Source organism: Octopus sinensis, linkage group LG13, assembly GCF_006345805.1.
Source record: "Octopus sinensis linkage group LG13, ASM634580v1, whole genome shotgun sequence".
Taxonomy (NCBI): Eukaryota; Metazoa; Mollusca; class Cephalopoda; order Octopoda; family Octopodidae; genus Octopus; species Octopus sinensis.
Window position 1 is genome coordinate 49,858,922 of NC_043009.1, and position 17,781 is coordinate 49,876,702.

Sequence of the window (17,781 nt, forward strand, 5' to 3'; positions counted from 1 at the left end):
TCAGACTGGTATTTTATTTTATCAACTTTGGAAAGATGAAAAATAAAATTAACCTTGGTTGTACTTGAACTCAGAATGTAAAGAGCCAGAAGAAAAGCAGCTAAGTGCTATGTTCAACACCCCAGTTTTGTTGATTCACCACCCTAATAACACAAATGACGATGATGATGATGATGATGATGATGATGATGATGATGATGATGATGATTCCAACTTTGGTGAAAGCTCCTAAATATGTTTGGGATGGGTCATGAAGTTAATTGAATCTATTCCAGTACATGTCTAGCACTTATATTTTATCAACTCTGGAGGGATTAATCATAGTTGATTACTACAAGATTTGAATTGAGAACATTCACAGACAAAACATAATACAGAATCATGTTTAGTTCAGTTATTTTACCATTTCTACTAATACGTTGATAACTTCTTTTAGAGACAAAAAGAAGTGGTCAGGGGGTTTTCCAGTTCACTATATTAGTATCAGTTGCTTATTCTTAAGGATAAATGACTAAGGCGACTAATACAGAGACTAAAAGCCTAAACTGTTTATAGATTTGTAAGTATGTTTTGTGTTGTTTTGCTCTTTATATGTAGATTAAATGTATAGGACAGGGTGAAGGAAAAAAAACAACTTCATAAACTTTGGCAAGCAAAGAATTGTCAAACAAATTACAGAGTGAAAGTCAGGGAAGACTCAAGTTCTCTAATACTGGCAATCAGCACTTGCCATACTATATGTAGATGAAAAACTACTTTTTTTTTATAACTAGTAAATATCTTGACATTAACAAGTCACATCAACTCAACACACTTGCTGCTAATGACAGAATCTTTATGCAGTTACTTGACCTGATAGAAATAGAAGTCTGATTTCCATCAAATAACATCTGCCATATTTTTTTAGAAAAAGAAGAAAAAAATCTTCTTAGAAAATACATCATGTTTAAAAATATAAGATGACTGCAGTTAAAATGCTTCTTGTCCGTAAACCTACTTGATCAGGACTGAATCTGGGCTAAACTACAAAATCTATGCCTATACTGTCCTTGTGTGTGTGTGTGTGTGTGTGTGTGTGTGTGTGTGAGAGAGAGAGAGAGAGAGAGAGAGAGAGTGGGGGGCACAGTTACAATATTTTGTAAAAGTACCATCCAATCGTGGCCATTTGCCAGCCTCATCTGGCACCGTTGCCGGTGGCACGTAAAAAGCACCCACTACACTCACAGAGTGGTTGGCATTAGGAAGGGCATCCAGCTGTAGAAACACTGCCAGATCAGACTGGAGCCTGGTGCAGCTATCTGGCTTCCCAGACCCCGGTTGAACCGTCCAACCCATGCTAGCATGGAAAACAGACGTTAAACGACAACGACAATGATGATGATGAAAGACCAAAAATAATAAAGATTTTTGCATCTGCTTTTTACAAAAATCCCTATTAGTATAAACCAAATTTGGAGTTGTGACATGTGGTATCTTTGGTATTCTCACTGTTGAATTGAAGTTTTGATGTTTGGTAGCTGAATATGTCTTCTACATCTTTTGGAGATGAAGACTGAGAAACAAGAGAGAGAGTGATGGTGAGGTGCAGTTTGTTCTTATCGGGTCTTTAGTCAGATTAGTAACACCCAGGCTTGACGAATCAAACAGTCTGCTGTGAAACAACACTGCTTTTATAATTGACGGCTGTCCTACTAGTAAATGAACCGAATCATTTACAGCAAGGAATTTCATGTCTGTGGGAGGAGGCTATTGACTGACAAGTAATGCAAGCAATTTCACTAACAATAACAGGCAGTGTGTGGCGAGGGGGGGGGGCGAAGAGGGAAGGTGGAGGATAACAATGGAAAGAGAAAGACATTTGCTAGAGAAGGTAGGGGGGGGGAGAAATGGGAAGAGCAAGAAATGGGAGAATCAAGAATTAACTGAGAAACAGAGATAGAAGGGATAGAGATTTAGAAAAGACGATGCTTGGTACAGGATATGGAGAAAAGAGAGAGAGAGAGAGAGAGAGAGGGACAGAGATAGGGGGCAGCGAAAGAAGACAAGCTGGAAGAAAATATCAGAGAGAAAAGAGAAAAGTTGACAGAAAGAGGAAAACTTAAGAAACTGAAAGAATGCCTCTGCAAATATGTGTGATGCATTGGTGTGCATGCATGTTTGTATATAAGTGAATAGGTGCAAATTTATACATGAAGGTATGTGTGTATGCGTGTATGTAAGTATTTGCAGATATTTAAGTGTTTGCGTGTATGTAGTATGCATGACAGTGTGTGTGTGTGTGTGTGTGAGTGTTTGCATGTATACAGTGTGTATGACAACACGTATGAGAGTTGTGTGTGTGTGGGTATGTATGAGTGGTTGTATGTAAGTATGCGAGTACAAGTGTGTGTGTGTGTGCGTGTGAGTGTTTGCATGTATATTAGTGTGTATGACAACACGTATAAGAGTTGTGTGTGTGTGTGTGTGGGTATGTATGAGTGCTTGTATGTAAGTATGCGAGTACAAGTGTGTGTGTGTGTGTGTGTGTTTGCATGTATATTAGTGTGTATGACAACACGTATGAGAGTTGTGTGTGGGTATGTATGAGTGCTTGTATATAAGTATGTGAGTACAAATGTGTGTGTATGTGTGGGTATGTATGAGTGCTTGTATGTAAGTATGTGAGTACAAGTGTGTGTGTGTGTGTGTGTGTGTGCGTTTGTTTGCATGCATGTCGGCCTGCAATGTAGGCAAGTTGCCAACTCTGACTAGCAAAGTGAAAGACTTTAATGAAAGCCAAAGTTGACAGAAAGAAATCAACTTTAAGTGCTCTGTCAGAAGAAGTGGCTGAACATTTGGAAGGGACGGGGCTTTGGCTTTGGCTTTCTGATGCACAAGGAAAGGCACACCTGCCTTTCCCCTTCCTTCCTCTGCCTCTAGGCTTATCCCTTATCTCCTCCCCTTAGGCTGAAGAGAGCAGAGTGCAGTGGTGGGAGAGAAGTGGTGGTGGTGGTGGTGGTTGGGGCTGATAGTGTTGATGCTGTCATAGTGCCATCAGTGTTGTAGGTGGTTGGAGGGATGGGTTATAAGATGGAGGAACTGACCACATAAGACCCCCTTGTTGAGAGGTCACCAGCAATTCTGACAAGGATGTTCTGCTTTTGAACCCTATTCCAGTCTTATTTGTTGAAGGGAAGAACTAAAGTGGTGCATGCTCACCAATCGTTCATCTTGCTTGGGGCAACGGAGAGAGAGAGAGAGAGAGAGAGAGAGAGAGAGTGTGTGTGGCAAAGAGAGGGTGTGGAGTCACTGTGCATAACAAGGGTGGGTGATGGCAGCAACTATTACAACAGCTTTTAAAATACTTTCTATTGGCAGTGGTTTTATAGCTGCTCCTGGACAATAAGTCATAGTGAAATGTATGACCACTAAGCTGAGGAGGGGTGGGCAAAAGGTGTGAGAGGGTGGTGGGGGAGGACGGGAGTGGAATGTACACGTTAAGGAGTGTAGAAAGAAAAGAAGGATGTGGAGGAGAACTGAAAATTGAGGGGCAGAAAGTGTTGAGGAGAGTATGAAGAGACAAATGAGAAGGGATGAGAGAGAGCAAATTGAAGAAGAAAGGTGAAATAGAGATGGATATACAGATAGATTGACAGAAATAAAAGTGGAAAGATGGGGATGAGTGGTGGTGGTGATGGTGGTGGTATTGCTGAGAGGAGGATGTAGGGTGAATGAAGTCCATTTAGTAGGATGGGTGAAGGAAAGTGTTCAGGAGTGGTGGGGGTACTGACCACCGGACCAAATTAGATGGACTTTCTTGTGACCATTAACCTTTTGAAACTTGAGGAAAAGATTCCAGTAATGGCTAGGCGTCATCACTAAGTGGAAATGAATGACGAAAACATGTATTAAGAGAGAATCTTCTGCCCTTACCCTTGGTTTTATTTGTTGTGACATACACACATACATATTATGTGACAGACACATAATACACACACATTTATGCATGCATACATGCATCCATATTCCCACCATTTAAACTATGGCATTGACAGAAAACACCATTATTTGTAATATAATTGGGGAAAGTGCTTTTACTAGTGAAATATTGACAATCATATACATATTAAAATGTACCTTCTGCTGGAGAAGAACACACACAAACATTTCCATATGCATGCTAAGACACAAAGACATGCGTATGTGTAAAGATGCACACACACATATCCATACGTAAGGAATGAATCAAGTGCATTTACTAAGATATACAAACACAGCTAAATATATACTCAGAAAAACTTACATACTTGTCCGCACATTTGAACTCGACAAAGCACATAGACTAACTTGTGCACAGACTGTATTTGATTACCACAGACACAGGCTTGCTTACAGACATTTCTGTCTCATATATTAGGACTCAAATAGGCATAAGTATAAACACATACACACAGACAATAAATATTTGATTATTACAGATGAATACACACACATGCAAAATTCAGATGTTTATATCCAAACATGTATGTACATAAATCTCTACAGACAAGTGTGTGTGTGTGTGTGTGTGTGTGTGTGTGTGCGTGCGTGCGTGCGTGTGTGTGTGTGTGTATGTGTGTATACATATATCTTTATATATTCTCTCTCTCTCTCTCTAACCCAGCCACGTATGTAGCAGAATTACAAATGCGCATGCATATAAACACTGTGCTATACACACGTGTAATATTTCAGTTTCCATAAGTGTCTGATTGAAAAACACTGAAACTAAATGCTTTAAATAGATTTTTTCAAACGTATTACTTGTCGTGCACTTATTGGAACTGAAACAGAAAACCGACTCACAGGAACGTTCCACAGACTTCTAGCTTCATGGAGACATTTTAATGAAGCCAGATAAAGAGAGACCCAGTACAGCATGTGCATACATGTGTGTGTCTGTGTCTAACTAAAAAAAAGAAAATATATATATATATAGATGTACATACACACACATAAACACATGTGTGTTTATGTGAGCATATGTGCATTATATATAAACATACACATAAATGTAAGTGTTCAGGCCTACACATATACAGCTGCACATACACTTGTGTAGATATGTAGATATGTGTATGCACACATATATATATAAATATGTACACAGATATATATATATTTGTATTGCTCAGGTTGAGTTACATCACAACATATGATTTCAGGGAAAGAGAGAGAGAGAGAGAGGAGTGAGAGAGGAGGTGCAGGGAGAGACATCATGTCATTTTTCTCTCTATTTAACAATGGACTGTGCTACGTCAACTTGAACCTGAAATCCTCTCCGTTCTTTTGCAGTGCAAGCTAAATCAGTCTGAAGGTCAGAGGTCTAATTATTGAAAGTTCAGGGGTGTAATTACTTTGGAAACAGTCAGTGGTCTCTTTGGAAACAACAGAATAAAACAAACTGAAACAATATTACTGATATTAGATAATAGTGATGATTTCTGACATAGATATTAGTTCTTTTATTTTATATGAAGTAAGGAAATAGGAATATGTGATGCTCATGTATTTCCAAAGAGAATTAATCGTGCAAATGAAATGTCTGCACCTAACAAATGAACTACACTTTGATCTTCGCCAAAAGGCCGAGAACCACATAATGCAAAACAAGAGCTAATGTGCACACCTTTGTAAGATAGCTCAACCTGATAAAAATAGCAACCTGACCTCTCAAAACACACAGTCCAGTCTGAAAAATGGGAAGGACACAACAGATGATGTGGTTGCAGATACTCCTAAAAATAAAGGATGGTCATGGCTGGAACATCCTTGACCATTTCTCTGTTCAGTCAGAATAGATTCTTGGTTAAAGAGTAATAACAAAGAAAGTGATGATGATCATAATTTCTTACATAGGCACGAGGTCATACAATTTGGGGATCGGTATGTATTAGTATCGCGGCGAGCTGGCAGAAACATTAGCATGCCGTATTTTGTCTGCATTTGCGTTCTGAGTTCAAATTCCGCTGAGGTCGACTTTGCCTTTCATCCTTTCGGGGTTGATAAATAAAGTAACAGTTTTGCACTGGGGTCAATGTAATCAACTTAATCCCTTTGTCTGTCCTTGTTTGTCCCCTCTGTGTTTAGCCCCTTGTGAGTAGTAAAGAAATAGGTATGTATTAGTATCAATGCTTGATTAGTTCTTATTTTACTGACTCAGGAAGAAGAAAATGCTAAGTCGGACTTGAAAGACATTAAACTCACAATATAGAAAAACAAATTCTTTAGTTGTTTTTTTTAGCCTCATGATCAATTCCATACTGGAGCACTGCCTTAAGTAACTAGATGCTTCAAAACATTCCACTCACTGCTCTTTCAATTCTACCTTTCTGTCAATTTTTGCAAAAATAATAATTTCATTACGCTCATAATTGCTTTTATTAGCTTTTTTTTTTATCAGTACACAGATAATACTGTAAAGTTAACATGACAGTCTCGCAATAGAAAACAATTTAGAGTTAACATGGTTCTCAATTAACAGATATAGTGTAAAGTTAAAAATGGAGTCAGTTAACATAGTTATTCTAAAGAAAATATAGTTATCAGTTCACAGAGAAAGTATTAAGTGACGGCATTGTAGAGTTAATACAGCAGTCAGTATTCTAGAGCAGTTCTCCACAAACTTTCTTTGCTTGCAATACACTTATATTCTTTTCAATATTTGGCGACACACCTGAACTAAAAATATAACTAGAAGTATAGGGAAAAAAGTCATAATCAGGTCACACTACAACACACCTAGCATTGTCTCATGGCATGGCAGTAGGCCGTGGCATACTGGTTGTGAAGCACTGTTCAAGAGTTAAATGGCAGCCAAAAGAGAAGCTGTGAAGAAAACATAGTTATCAGTTTAAATTGGAGTCTAACAAATATCCAAATGTTCATATTGGACTCAACATAGGCGCAGGAGTGGCTGTGTGGTAAGTAGCTTGTTTACCAACCACATGGTTCCGGGTTCAGTCCCACTGTGTGGCACCTTGGGCAAATGTCTTCTACTATAGCCTCGGGCTGACCAAAGCCTTGTGAGTGGATTTGGTAGACGGAAACTGAAAGAAGCCCGTTGTATATATATATATATATATATATGCCTGTGTGTGTTTGTGTGTCTGTGTTTGTCTCCCTAGCATTGCTTGACAACCGATGCTGGTGTGTTTATGTCCCCGTTACTTAGCGGTTCGGCAAAAGAGACCGATAGAATAAGTACTGGGCTTACAAAAGAATAAGTCCCGGGGTCGAGTTGCTCGATTAAAGGCGGTGCTCCTGCATGGCCACAGTCAAATGACTGAAACAAGTAAAAGAGTAAAAGAGAGAGTAAACATAAACATTCTAAAATAATATCGCTTTGCATTGAAACAGGAGTTAGCATCCATAAACTCCGTGGAGTCCAATGCGAAGTTACTTAAATTGTAACAAATTCTTCTTCGTTGTTGAAATTTTATTTCTTCATAATTCTATTCTCATCCTACATGTTGTAAAGCATCGTAAGTCTGCCCTGCCTTGTTGCCATTATCGTGATCGTGGTTGTCATCGTTGATAAAACATCAGTTGATATGAAACAAAGGAGGAATTTTCAAAACTTTGGATGATAATTATGGAAAAGTACACGGAAATAATTGCCTAAGTAAGGAAAATAGGAATGCTAGATATTCTTGAGAAAGTAAAAAAAGTTTTCTATGAAATTTAGCTTCCCAGATTTAATTAACAAAGGATGATTATTAAAGGCGATATTCAAGACACAACCAATGCTGATGTTCTTGCTGATCTCAATCTCGACAATATCAATTAATTATCAAATCTTCCAACTTCAATGCTTTCATTTACCTTGGAGGTGGGAGTATTCAGAATGAAAAATACATGATGCTCAATATCACTCATTCCTCTAATATGTATTCCAAAGTATGCTTTTCGGAAAGTTCCTGGATATATATGTATGCATATATATCTATATTTCTCTCTCTCTTTATATATATATATATATATATATATATATATATATATATGTATAGACATACACACACATACATATACACATATAAATATATGCATGTATATATTAATTATAATTAATAAGTATACATTCATGTGTATATATATATATATATATATATATATATATATATATATATATGCTATAGATATATTAGATAAATACAATACCTAATAATACCTTGAGATGCGTGTGTATGAATAAGAAAGTATCCACACACACATACACACACACACACACATATAGAGAGAGAGACAGAGAGAGAAACAATATACACATAGACATTCATATGTGTATATATGTGTGTGTGTATGTATATATATATATATAGATATATATATATATATACATACATATATATATACATATATATATATATATATATATATATATATATATATATTGCAGGTTATATATGAGCGTCTTGCTGTATTGATCAAGAGCAAGAGAAAGGATAAAGAAAGGTAGCATTTATACACCCATGCATGATCTCACATACACACACACACACACACCTACATAATAAGGAAAGACAGAAATAAAATAACAATATGCACATATTTGTCTTGATGTAGACATGTGTGGATTTATCTATGAATGTGTCTGTAATTTATAAACACACATCCAACGAACGAACATTTGCATACACGTGTGCATAATTAAGCTATAAGCCTATTGAACTAATTGTTATTTTTGTTGTCATTGTTGTTTTAAATTTTCTTTCCTGTTTTTAACAATATAAACACAGAGCGTTGTGCATTCATTCTATGATTGGGCCTCGGTACAAGGACATTAAAATGGAATAGCTGCATACGATGGTGCAGCATGCGAGACGTGTAATTATAATAGTAAAACATAAACGGTTCATTAAAGCATATAACAGCACGCCTATTGGGCAAGAGATAAGGTTTTTACAAGGGATTTGTTCTTTGCTAGTTTTTATGTATATTGTATGTATATTAAATGCATTTTTATTTTGGCTGTAATTGGTGGAGGGAAGGAGGGTTCCTTTTTTTTTTTTTTGCTTGAATTTCATTTTATTCCATTATTTTTATCTTCTTATAATCATTGTTTTTTTTCTTTAATTTTCTTTCAAAAACTAACATATATGATTATCAAGCTGTATGCATATATATGTGTCTGCTTTATATATATATATATATATATATATATATATATACACACCACACACACACACACACACATATATCTTTGTGTGTGAGTGTGTATGCATGCGTGCATGTAGACATTCACTGTGACGAATATGTGTGCATATATGCCGGTTCATGTGCATGTGTGTTCCCTGATGATGGTTTATAAGTGTGGGTTAAAGGTGCAACATATCAAAAAGTAATTAGTTATTAAATAATTATAAATAGAACCCAGTAAAACGACTGCGGAAATCTTCATTAATGAAAGAGCCGATGGGAGGAGAAAAGGGTAAAAAGTATCATTAGTCCCACTCACCCCCACCACCACCACCACCACTATAAAATATTTTTAAAAATGGAAAGAAAATAGTTCCGTCTTTTTCAATAACAACATATATAATAAAAAGAAATTAGAAGTACAAATATGTTAACTTCCATCAGAGGAACCACACCTACTTTCTCCTAAACCGCCACAGCAAATCTATTTATAAGTCAATGAAATCTCATGAAGTTATTTACTTTTGGTGAGCTCTATCCATCATATTCTAAATATTTTAGGTGTGTATCTGCATCCATGCTTGTATCAAAACATAGCTCTCTATCTTCTAATTCATCTTTCATATATGTGCATATACATATATATATATATACACACACACATACACCCACATGTATGTATGTATGTATGTATGTATGTATGTATGTATGTATGTATGTATGTATATATATATATATATATATATATTATATATATATATATATATATTTCGAAACACGCATTAAGTTGAAACAGGGGCAGCTGAAGAAGGGGAATATCCTTTGTGTTGGTTGTCTTGTACTCTGTTTTTGCGTTGTTAAAAAAAGTCTGTTTCCTTGTTTGGTTTTATGTTTTCATTTCTCGTTGTGTTCTACGTTTATTTGTGGTGTCCTGTACTCATATATGCATGTATATATACATATAGATATATGCATATGTTTTATTTATTAAATTGTTATATATATATATATGCATAATTGTATGTACATCTATATGCATATAAGCACTTACATATATATGTATGAAGCACATGAAGTGTCTGTGACCTGAGTTAAATTTCTTGTTGAAATCCTTCCCATTCACTACATTATATATCGTTTTACATCAAATTTGTAGCTAATGCCTTTCTGTTTCACTGGAAAATCTTGGAGAAATGTATTAAACTTTGCTAAAAACAGGAACACTACAACATAATGTTGTTCAGTATAGATATACACGAACAGTGGAAATGGTATTTAACAGTAACCAGTTTTAAACTTTGGTTCTCTGCCTTAAAATATGTTTAGGAAGATTTTTCACATGGATAAATTGATTTCTTAAAAAAAAGGTTCAAGGTCACATATTTGTGAGAGAGAACAGTCAATTAGCAACTTTGACATTGATAAATTAAATACATTTAGTTTAGGTTTTGTTTGTTTTTAAAGTGAGTGAGAGAAAGAAGAATTGGTGCCCTTGACCTCTGTAAGACAACCTAGTTAGGTGAGATTAATGCAGGAATGATGCCTAGTTTGAACATTGTAGATCATTGTTTTCAAGAAAAGACAGAATTCCTGAGGGTTGCATTTCTCTGGAGGAAGGACTGGGTAAAGTGTTTTATGCAGTGTCTGGAAGGCATGAGAGTAAGGTCTAATGGAATCCTCAAGAAAATTAGTTTAATTTAGCCAAGAATTACTTGAGAAGGATCCCACATACTGATGCTGAAGAAGTGGAGTTAAATCTGGGATTAACTTGAGAGCATAGGTCAAGACTGATAAAAGTGGAGAACAATTTTCAATGGTTTAAGTTTCAATAGGGACAATGGTTCAAGAAAAAAGTCATCAGATGAGATCCAGTGATTCTTAGTATAGAAGACACTTAGTAGTACCCAAATGATTCAAACCTAGACTCCGATGTCTTTACAGGGAATCAATTTCGTGGAGTAAAGAGTGGATACAAAAGGGATCAAGCTGAGCAGATATAGAGGTAATTATGTGGATTAACAAATTAGATATATTAAATATAACAGTTTGGATATGAAATATAAAATATGTATATATGTATACATGCAAAACGAGAGAAAGCAAAAAGTGGAAACTTTCAGACCATGAATATTTAAGTATAAATATATAGATATTTATATTAACAGATCCAATTTACACAGACTACAAACAACAAAATATTAAAGGGGTGGAAGAAAGGTGTTATGTCCAACAGCTGTTTCTGAGAGCCGATAGATCTATCATAATGTTGGAATATATAGTTCATCACAATATGTAGTCATAATGGAAGCAATCAACATTGGATATTATGAGCCTCCATCATCAGGGTAGAAAAGATCTTATATTTCAGATCTTAATGCAGAGAAGTTCAAAGATGTTGTTTGTACTCTGTATAAATTGGATCTATTAAAATAACCATCTATATATTTATACTTAAATATTCGTCTGAAAGTCTCCACTTTTTGCGTTCTCACATTTTGCATGTATATATATATATATATATGTGTGTGTGTGTTTCATACCCAAGCCATTATATTTAATATATCTAATTTGTTTGTCCACATAATTGCCATTTTTATGTATGTCTTTGCAGAAGACTTACTGTTGTCAATAATGCTAGCTTGAGAATATGTTTGTGTATGTATATATATGTGTGTATCTGGGTATATATGTGTATGTATATATGTGTGCACATGCCTATGTATGTGTATGTATGGAAGGTATTTTTCTCTCTCCCTCATATTTTCTGTTTTGGAATAACTGAGTTTTAGTCTTGACACATTGCAGGTGATCAAAGTAGCACAACTTACTGTTGGTTGCATGGTTGTGTACTAAGTGCAAAGATGGCAGAATATGAGAAAGAGAGGAAGAAACAGAACATCTTGAATTATGATGTAATGGCCAACAACAACAAGAACACCAAAAAGCAACAAAAACCTCTACAATAGAAACAGCAACAGATAGGCAAAAGGTTCCAAATAATATCGACCTTACAACTGGTGCCTTCTCCCACACCATATATACAGAGTTGGCAACACTGCCACCACAACCACCTCCATAATCAACATCATTACATCATTGCCAGAAATGTAATAAAAACAGCAACAACAACCACAACATTTAGCAGAACAACAGTACCAAAAACTTGTCATAAAAGGTACAACTCTAAAACATGTTCAAAGCATAGTCACTGATAGTTTAGTACTTCGTGTGTATATGTGCATATGTGTGTTTATGTGAGTGTGTGTGTGTGTGCAGATCCTGTGAGTTTAAGGAGAGCTCGTGTTTTTGTTTTTCGTATGAAAATTGTGCACGCATGTATGTTTCTATTAACTTTGTTGTCTTAGCCTTTTTATAAAATAGTCTAATTATGTGTGTGTGCATGTATGTGTGTGTGTGTGTGTGTGTGTGTGTGTGTGTGTTTGTGTGTACATGCATGTATTATTTTGCAAGCATGGACATAACTTTAGATGTGTGTGTGTATGTGCATTTGTGAATATGTAAATACATGTGAGTGAGTGCTTTCATTAGTGTGAGGACACATGCACACATGAACACACACACACACACACTGCATATGTATGTATATTATAGACAGTCACACTTATACTTTGGTTATTTCATTATATATGCATATATAAACACCATTGTAAGTAGGTAGAGAGAGAGAGAGAGAGAGAGAGAGAGAGAAAGAGAGAGAGAAAGAAAGAAAAACACAGAATGTTTTGTGGTATAAGTATTGCCAATGGTTCATCATATCGTATTATTTTCATCGCATCATTAGTAAATGGAGCAAAACAGGGGATCAAACACATTAATGATAAGCAAGTAACAAGTCACAAGTTCAAAGAACAAAAATATTTCATGAGCAGCACTTCTGATGCTGCTTTAATCCACACATATGAAACACAGAGAGGAAATAGACAGAAATAAGACAAAATGTGACTTTATAAATATAGTGTCATTTAGAACATATAGTCAACTAATAAAGGTGGGTAAATGATATATAACTATGGTGAAACAGATATCAGCCTTTGATTAAACAGCATACAGTAGTCAAAGAGAGAGAGAGAGAGTGTGTGTTATGTTAGCATAGAAGAAAAGTATTGAAATTCATACATACACACACGAAACCATTTTAGCATGCTTTACTCCCAGATGCAATTGCTTATGTACCTGCATATATGAGTATGTGTGTATTTCTGTATATTTTACACATACACGCACGACTTGCTCATGCTTTTGTTTTCGAAAATGCTTCTACAACTGGATGCCCTTCCTAAAACCAACCACTCTACGAAGTGTACTGGGTACTGTGTATCAGGTATCACTATGAGAAAGGCGGCAAGCTGGCAGAAACGTTAGCACGCCAGGCGAAATGCTTAGCGGTATTTCGTCTGCCACTACGTTCTGAGTTCAAATTCCGCCGAGGTCGACTTTGCCTTTCATCCTTTTGGGGTCGATTAAATAAGTACCAGTTACGCACTGGGGGTCGATATAATCGACTTAATCCGTTTGTCTGTCCTTGTTTGTCCTCTCTGTATTTAGCCCCTTGTGGGTAGTAAAGAAATAGGTATCACTATGAGAAAGGTTGTCATGTTCTCAAAAAGGACCCTTATGTCTTTGCATGGTCTTTGCTTACCAACCACTTTAACAGAGAAAATCAGATGCATTTTATTGTGGCATCAGTATTAGTGAAGTTGCTTTGTATCCCCCAAAACAAAAGGATCCTCAAAGTTCAACATCATTTCCATTTGTTCCTGGCAATATGGCCAATAGAGTGGGTAGATGAGATAGACATTTGTAGAAGATAAGCTGGAGTGAGAAAGAGTAAAAAGTTTTCCCAGGTTACTGTGAGCATGACAATTAGATTTCTTTAAAATAATAACCATATTTTAATACACTCACATACATATGCATTGACATGGGTTTGAGATGGTTTGTAGGCAAATTTGCATATGACCTCACAAAACAGCTCTCAGTTTCTGGGAAAAAGAGAACCAGAGCTCTTAAGGCAAAGGCGGAAGCAGCTGAGAAGAGTTCCAGCTGGATCTGGTCAAGAAGGAAGTGAATTTCAAAAGGCATAATTAACCCCACAATTTAGCTGGTGTCTTCAACTGAACTAGTTCCAACACTCAAGGTACCTTGGACCTGGGATACCTTAATTATCAAGGATGGTTATGAAGATAATAACACAAAATGTAGCAGTAGAGGTACCCACATGGCCTGCTTGTGGTCTGGGCTCACCTCTGAAGACCTTCTGCTGTTTAGCTCTTCCAAGATTTTTTTACTATTACAGGTGTGGTAACAAAGTTGCCTTTCCAACCACATGGTTTTATGTTCAGTTCCACTACTAGGAATTTGATAGATGGAAACTGGAAGATGCCAGTCATGTGTGTTGAGCGAGTGTATATGAGTGTTTACACTGAGCTACAGCTACATATGATATTGACACCATTTGCAGCATAGCTACAGGTGATGATATCATCATTTGTAACTGGGCTGCAACTGGTGATATTTTCTGACATTTCCTATCAGCAAGTTGTCTACTGGTTCAACACTTTCAAAATCCTCTGGAATGAAAAAAAAAAAATAGAACTGTCCCTTACTTGAAAATAGCTAAAGGCTGGCAGCAGGAATTGCATTTGGCCTTAAAAAAATCGTACCTCATATATGTTCCCTGTGTAAACCATGTTAGCATAGGAAAACAGACATTACAAAAATCGCATGAGATATAAGTAAAGACACACACTTGTATGTTAATATTTTTGAGATATATATATGTGAGCATGTGTGTATTTGTGCATATATGTATATATAATATTAATGTATTAAATTTTTTTTTATTTTATGAGCATATGTGTGTGCTTGTGTGTATAATATTATGTTCATATTTTTTGTTTTACACACACATACATACACAAATGAATTATTAAAAAATAGGAGTATAAAAAGCAATAAAATGTAGCTATAGAAATGTAACTAAATGTTAATCTAAATCTATGTATGTCATCTGTTATATAGTAATTGATTCTTCAGCTCTCCCAGAAACTTGGAACAGTCTCAATAATTTATAAACCTTATTCTGTTGCTATCATTATTATTATTATTATTATTATTATTATTATTATTATTATCATTATTATTATTATTATTATTATTATTATTATCATCATCATCACCATCATCGTTATTACTAGTAGTAGTTGTAGTAGTAGTTATTGTTATTAATTAGATTGTCTCCGAGATCCTACTTCATCAGTTTCAATTTATTAAGAGTTAACATCATATTATGGTGGAATCAGAGATAAAAATAAAAACAAAGTAAAAAAGTAGAAGTTGTTTCCAACAGCACATTTTTATACTGTTTTGTTTTCTAACACATACACACATGTAAATATATATATATATATATATAATATATATATATATATATATATATTTGTAAGTATGTGTGTGTGTGTATTTGTACAGACAATCAAATTTACATACACATCTATTGTACATACATCATATGCACATATATAGACAAGAATATAGATATATTCCCCCACACCTATTCATACATATGTACAAACACACATACATACACACACATAGAAAGAGAGTATACACAAACAGAGTATACACGTATATAAACACACAGTTACTCATAAACATAGCAAGTTTTACATAACAAATATATAATTGCACATAGACTTGTGTGTATGTATGTGTATGTTTATATATATATATATGTGTGTATGTATTACTGAATCATTTTCTCTTGCAAGGAGGACAGAAAATTGTATAAATTACATCATTATCAAATTGATTAGTGCTGGAGACATTTATTCTGTAATTATGGGTTTTATAATTAATTTCAAGCCTTTGCGCTTTGTTCTCTCTGTACACTGAGGTGTTGGAGACAGATCAATAACTTTGGTTTTGTTTTTAGATTACTGTTCACTTCATCTGGCTGATTTTGGCCAGATTTTAATCTGAATTTTGTCTCCTTTGTAGTCAATATTTTTCACTACAAATACTGTAATCCTTTGGTAAAAACACTCATATTACACCTTTGTTGTTTTATCCATACTAATATCATACATCCAAAACTTGGCTTTATATAAGAGAAATATTTTCTTTATTGAAAGGGAGAAAAATTGAAAGTGCATTGTGTTCAAAGATATGAAGAATCCTTTAGAAAATCTCTTTTTTTTTTGAAAATGGTCGAAATAAGTGAAGCAGCAAAGATTACCCAATGCTATAGAGTAAAAACTACTTCCCTACTTTGGATAAATAAAAAAAATTGATAAATACCAACAAATTTCCCACACAATCAAACCTACACCTACTAAATACCTGGCACTTAGTTTACTAAATATACAAAGAGGAGAGAAGTAAAACTTTCCTTTTAGAATTAATACTTCAAAAGGTACTCACTGTGGTACTCTACTACTATACAACTTCTGCAGTTTTCTATGAGAAAGTAAATACTTAAAAGATACCTGAAGCCTATATAATGTATATGAATCCAGTAATTTATTAATTGAGTCATTTGCCAAGATTTCATTCAAAAGTGGGGTAAATACAAAACTAACATATACACACGTGTGTTTACGTGCATGTTTGTGCAAGCCTCTCTCTCTCTCTCTCTCTCTCTCTCTCTCTCTCTCTCATGCCAGCATGGAAGATGTACATTAAAAGATGATGATGATAATTATATGAAAGAGAGAGAGAGAGAGACTTCTGTGAGGATCAGAGCTAAAGTTTTCTCTTTCACTGGATGCAGTTTCTAAGAATCTGGAAAGTTGTATCTGCTTGTGTGCACGCATGTGGGCTGAAGAGTAGTCTGTTTCAGATGCTTAGTGTCTCAGGGGAAAATAAACCAGGAAGTGTAGCAGACACTGCAAGTATCTGAGTACAAGCTTACAGAGTGGATAATGGTAATATGTTGAAATAAATTGCACCCAGGGGATAGCTGGGCAGTTGGATTAATAACCTAGCTGATAAACGCAAAATAAAACTAACATAGAAATAGTATATATATATATATATATATATATATATAGTATGATGAAAGAGGCAGAGCCTCTTGTGGCACAGATTGCTATGCTTTACCTTACTGAGATCAACATGGTGTAACTGATGCTGTGACTAACAGTGGTAAGTAAGAAGTAGCTTGATGGAAGCAATTCCTTCAGGTTTGTCTTCTGCCTGCAGCTTCCAGCATTTATTGATACTCTTTTACTCTTTTACTTGTTTCAGTCATTTGACTGCGGCCATGCTGGAGCACCGCCTTTAATCGAGCAACTCGACCCCGGGACTTATTCTTTTGTAAGCCCAGTACTTATTCTATCGGTCTCTTTTGCCGAACCGCTAGGTAACGGGGACATAAACGCACCAGCATCGGTTGTCAAGCAACGCTAGGGGGACAAACACACTCACACAAACACACACACACACACATATATATATATGCATATATACGACGGGCTTCTTTCAGTTTCCGTCTACCAAATCCACTCACAAGGCTTTGGTCGGCTCGAGGCTATAGTAGAAGACACCTGCCCAAGGTGCCACGCAGTGGGACTGAACCTGGAACCATGTGGTTGGTAAACAAGC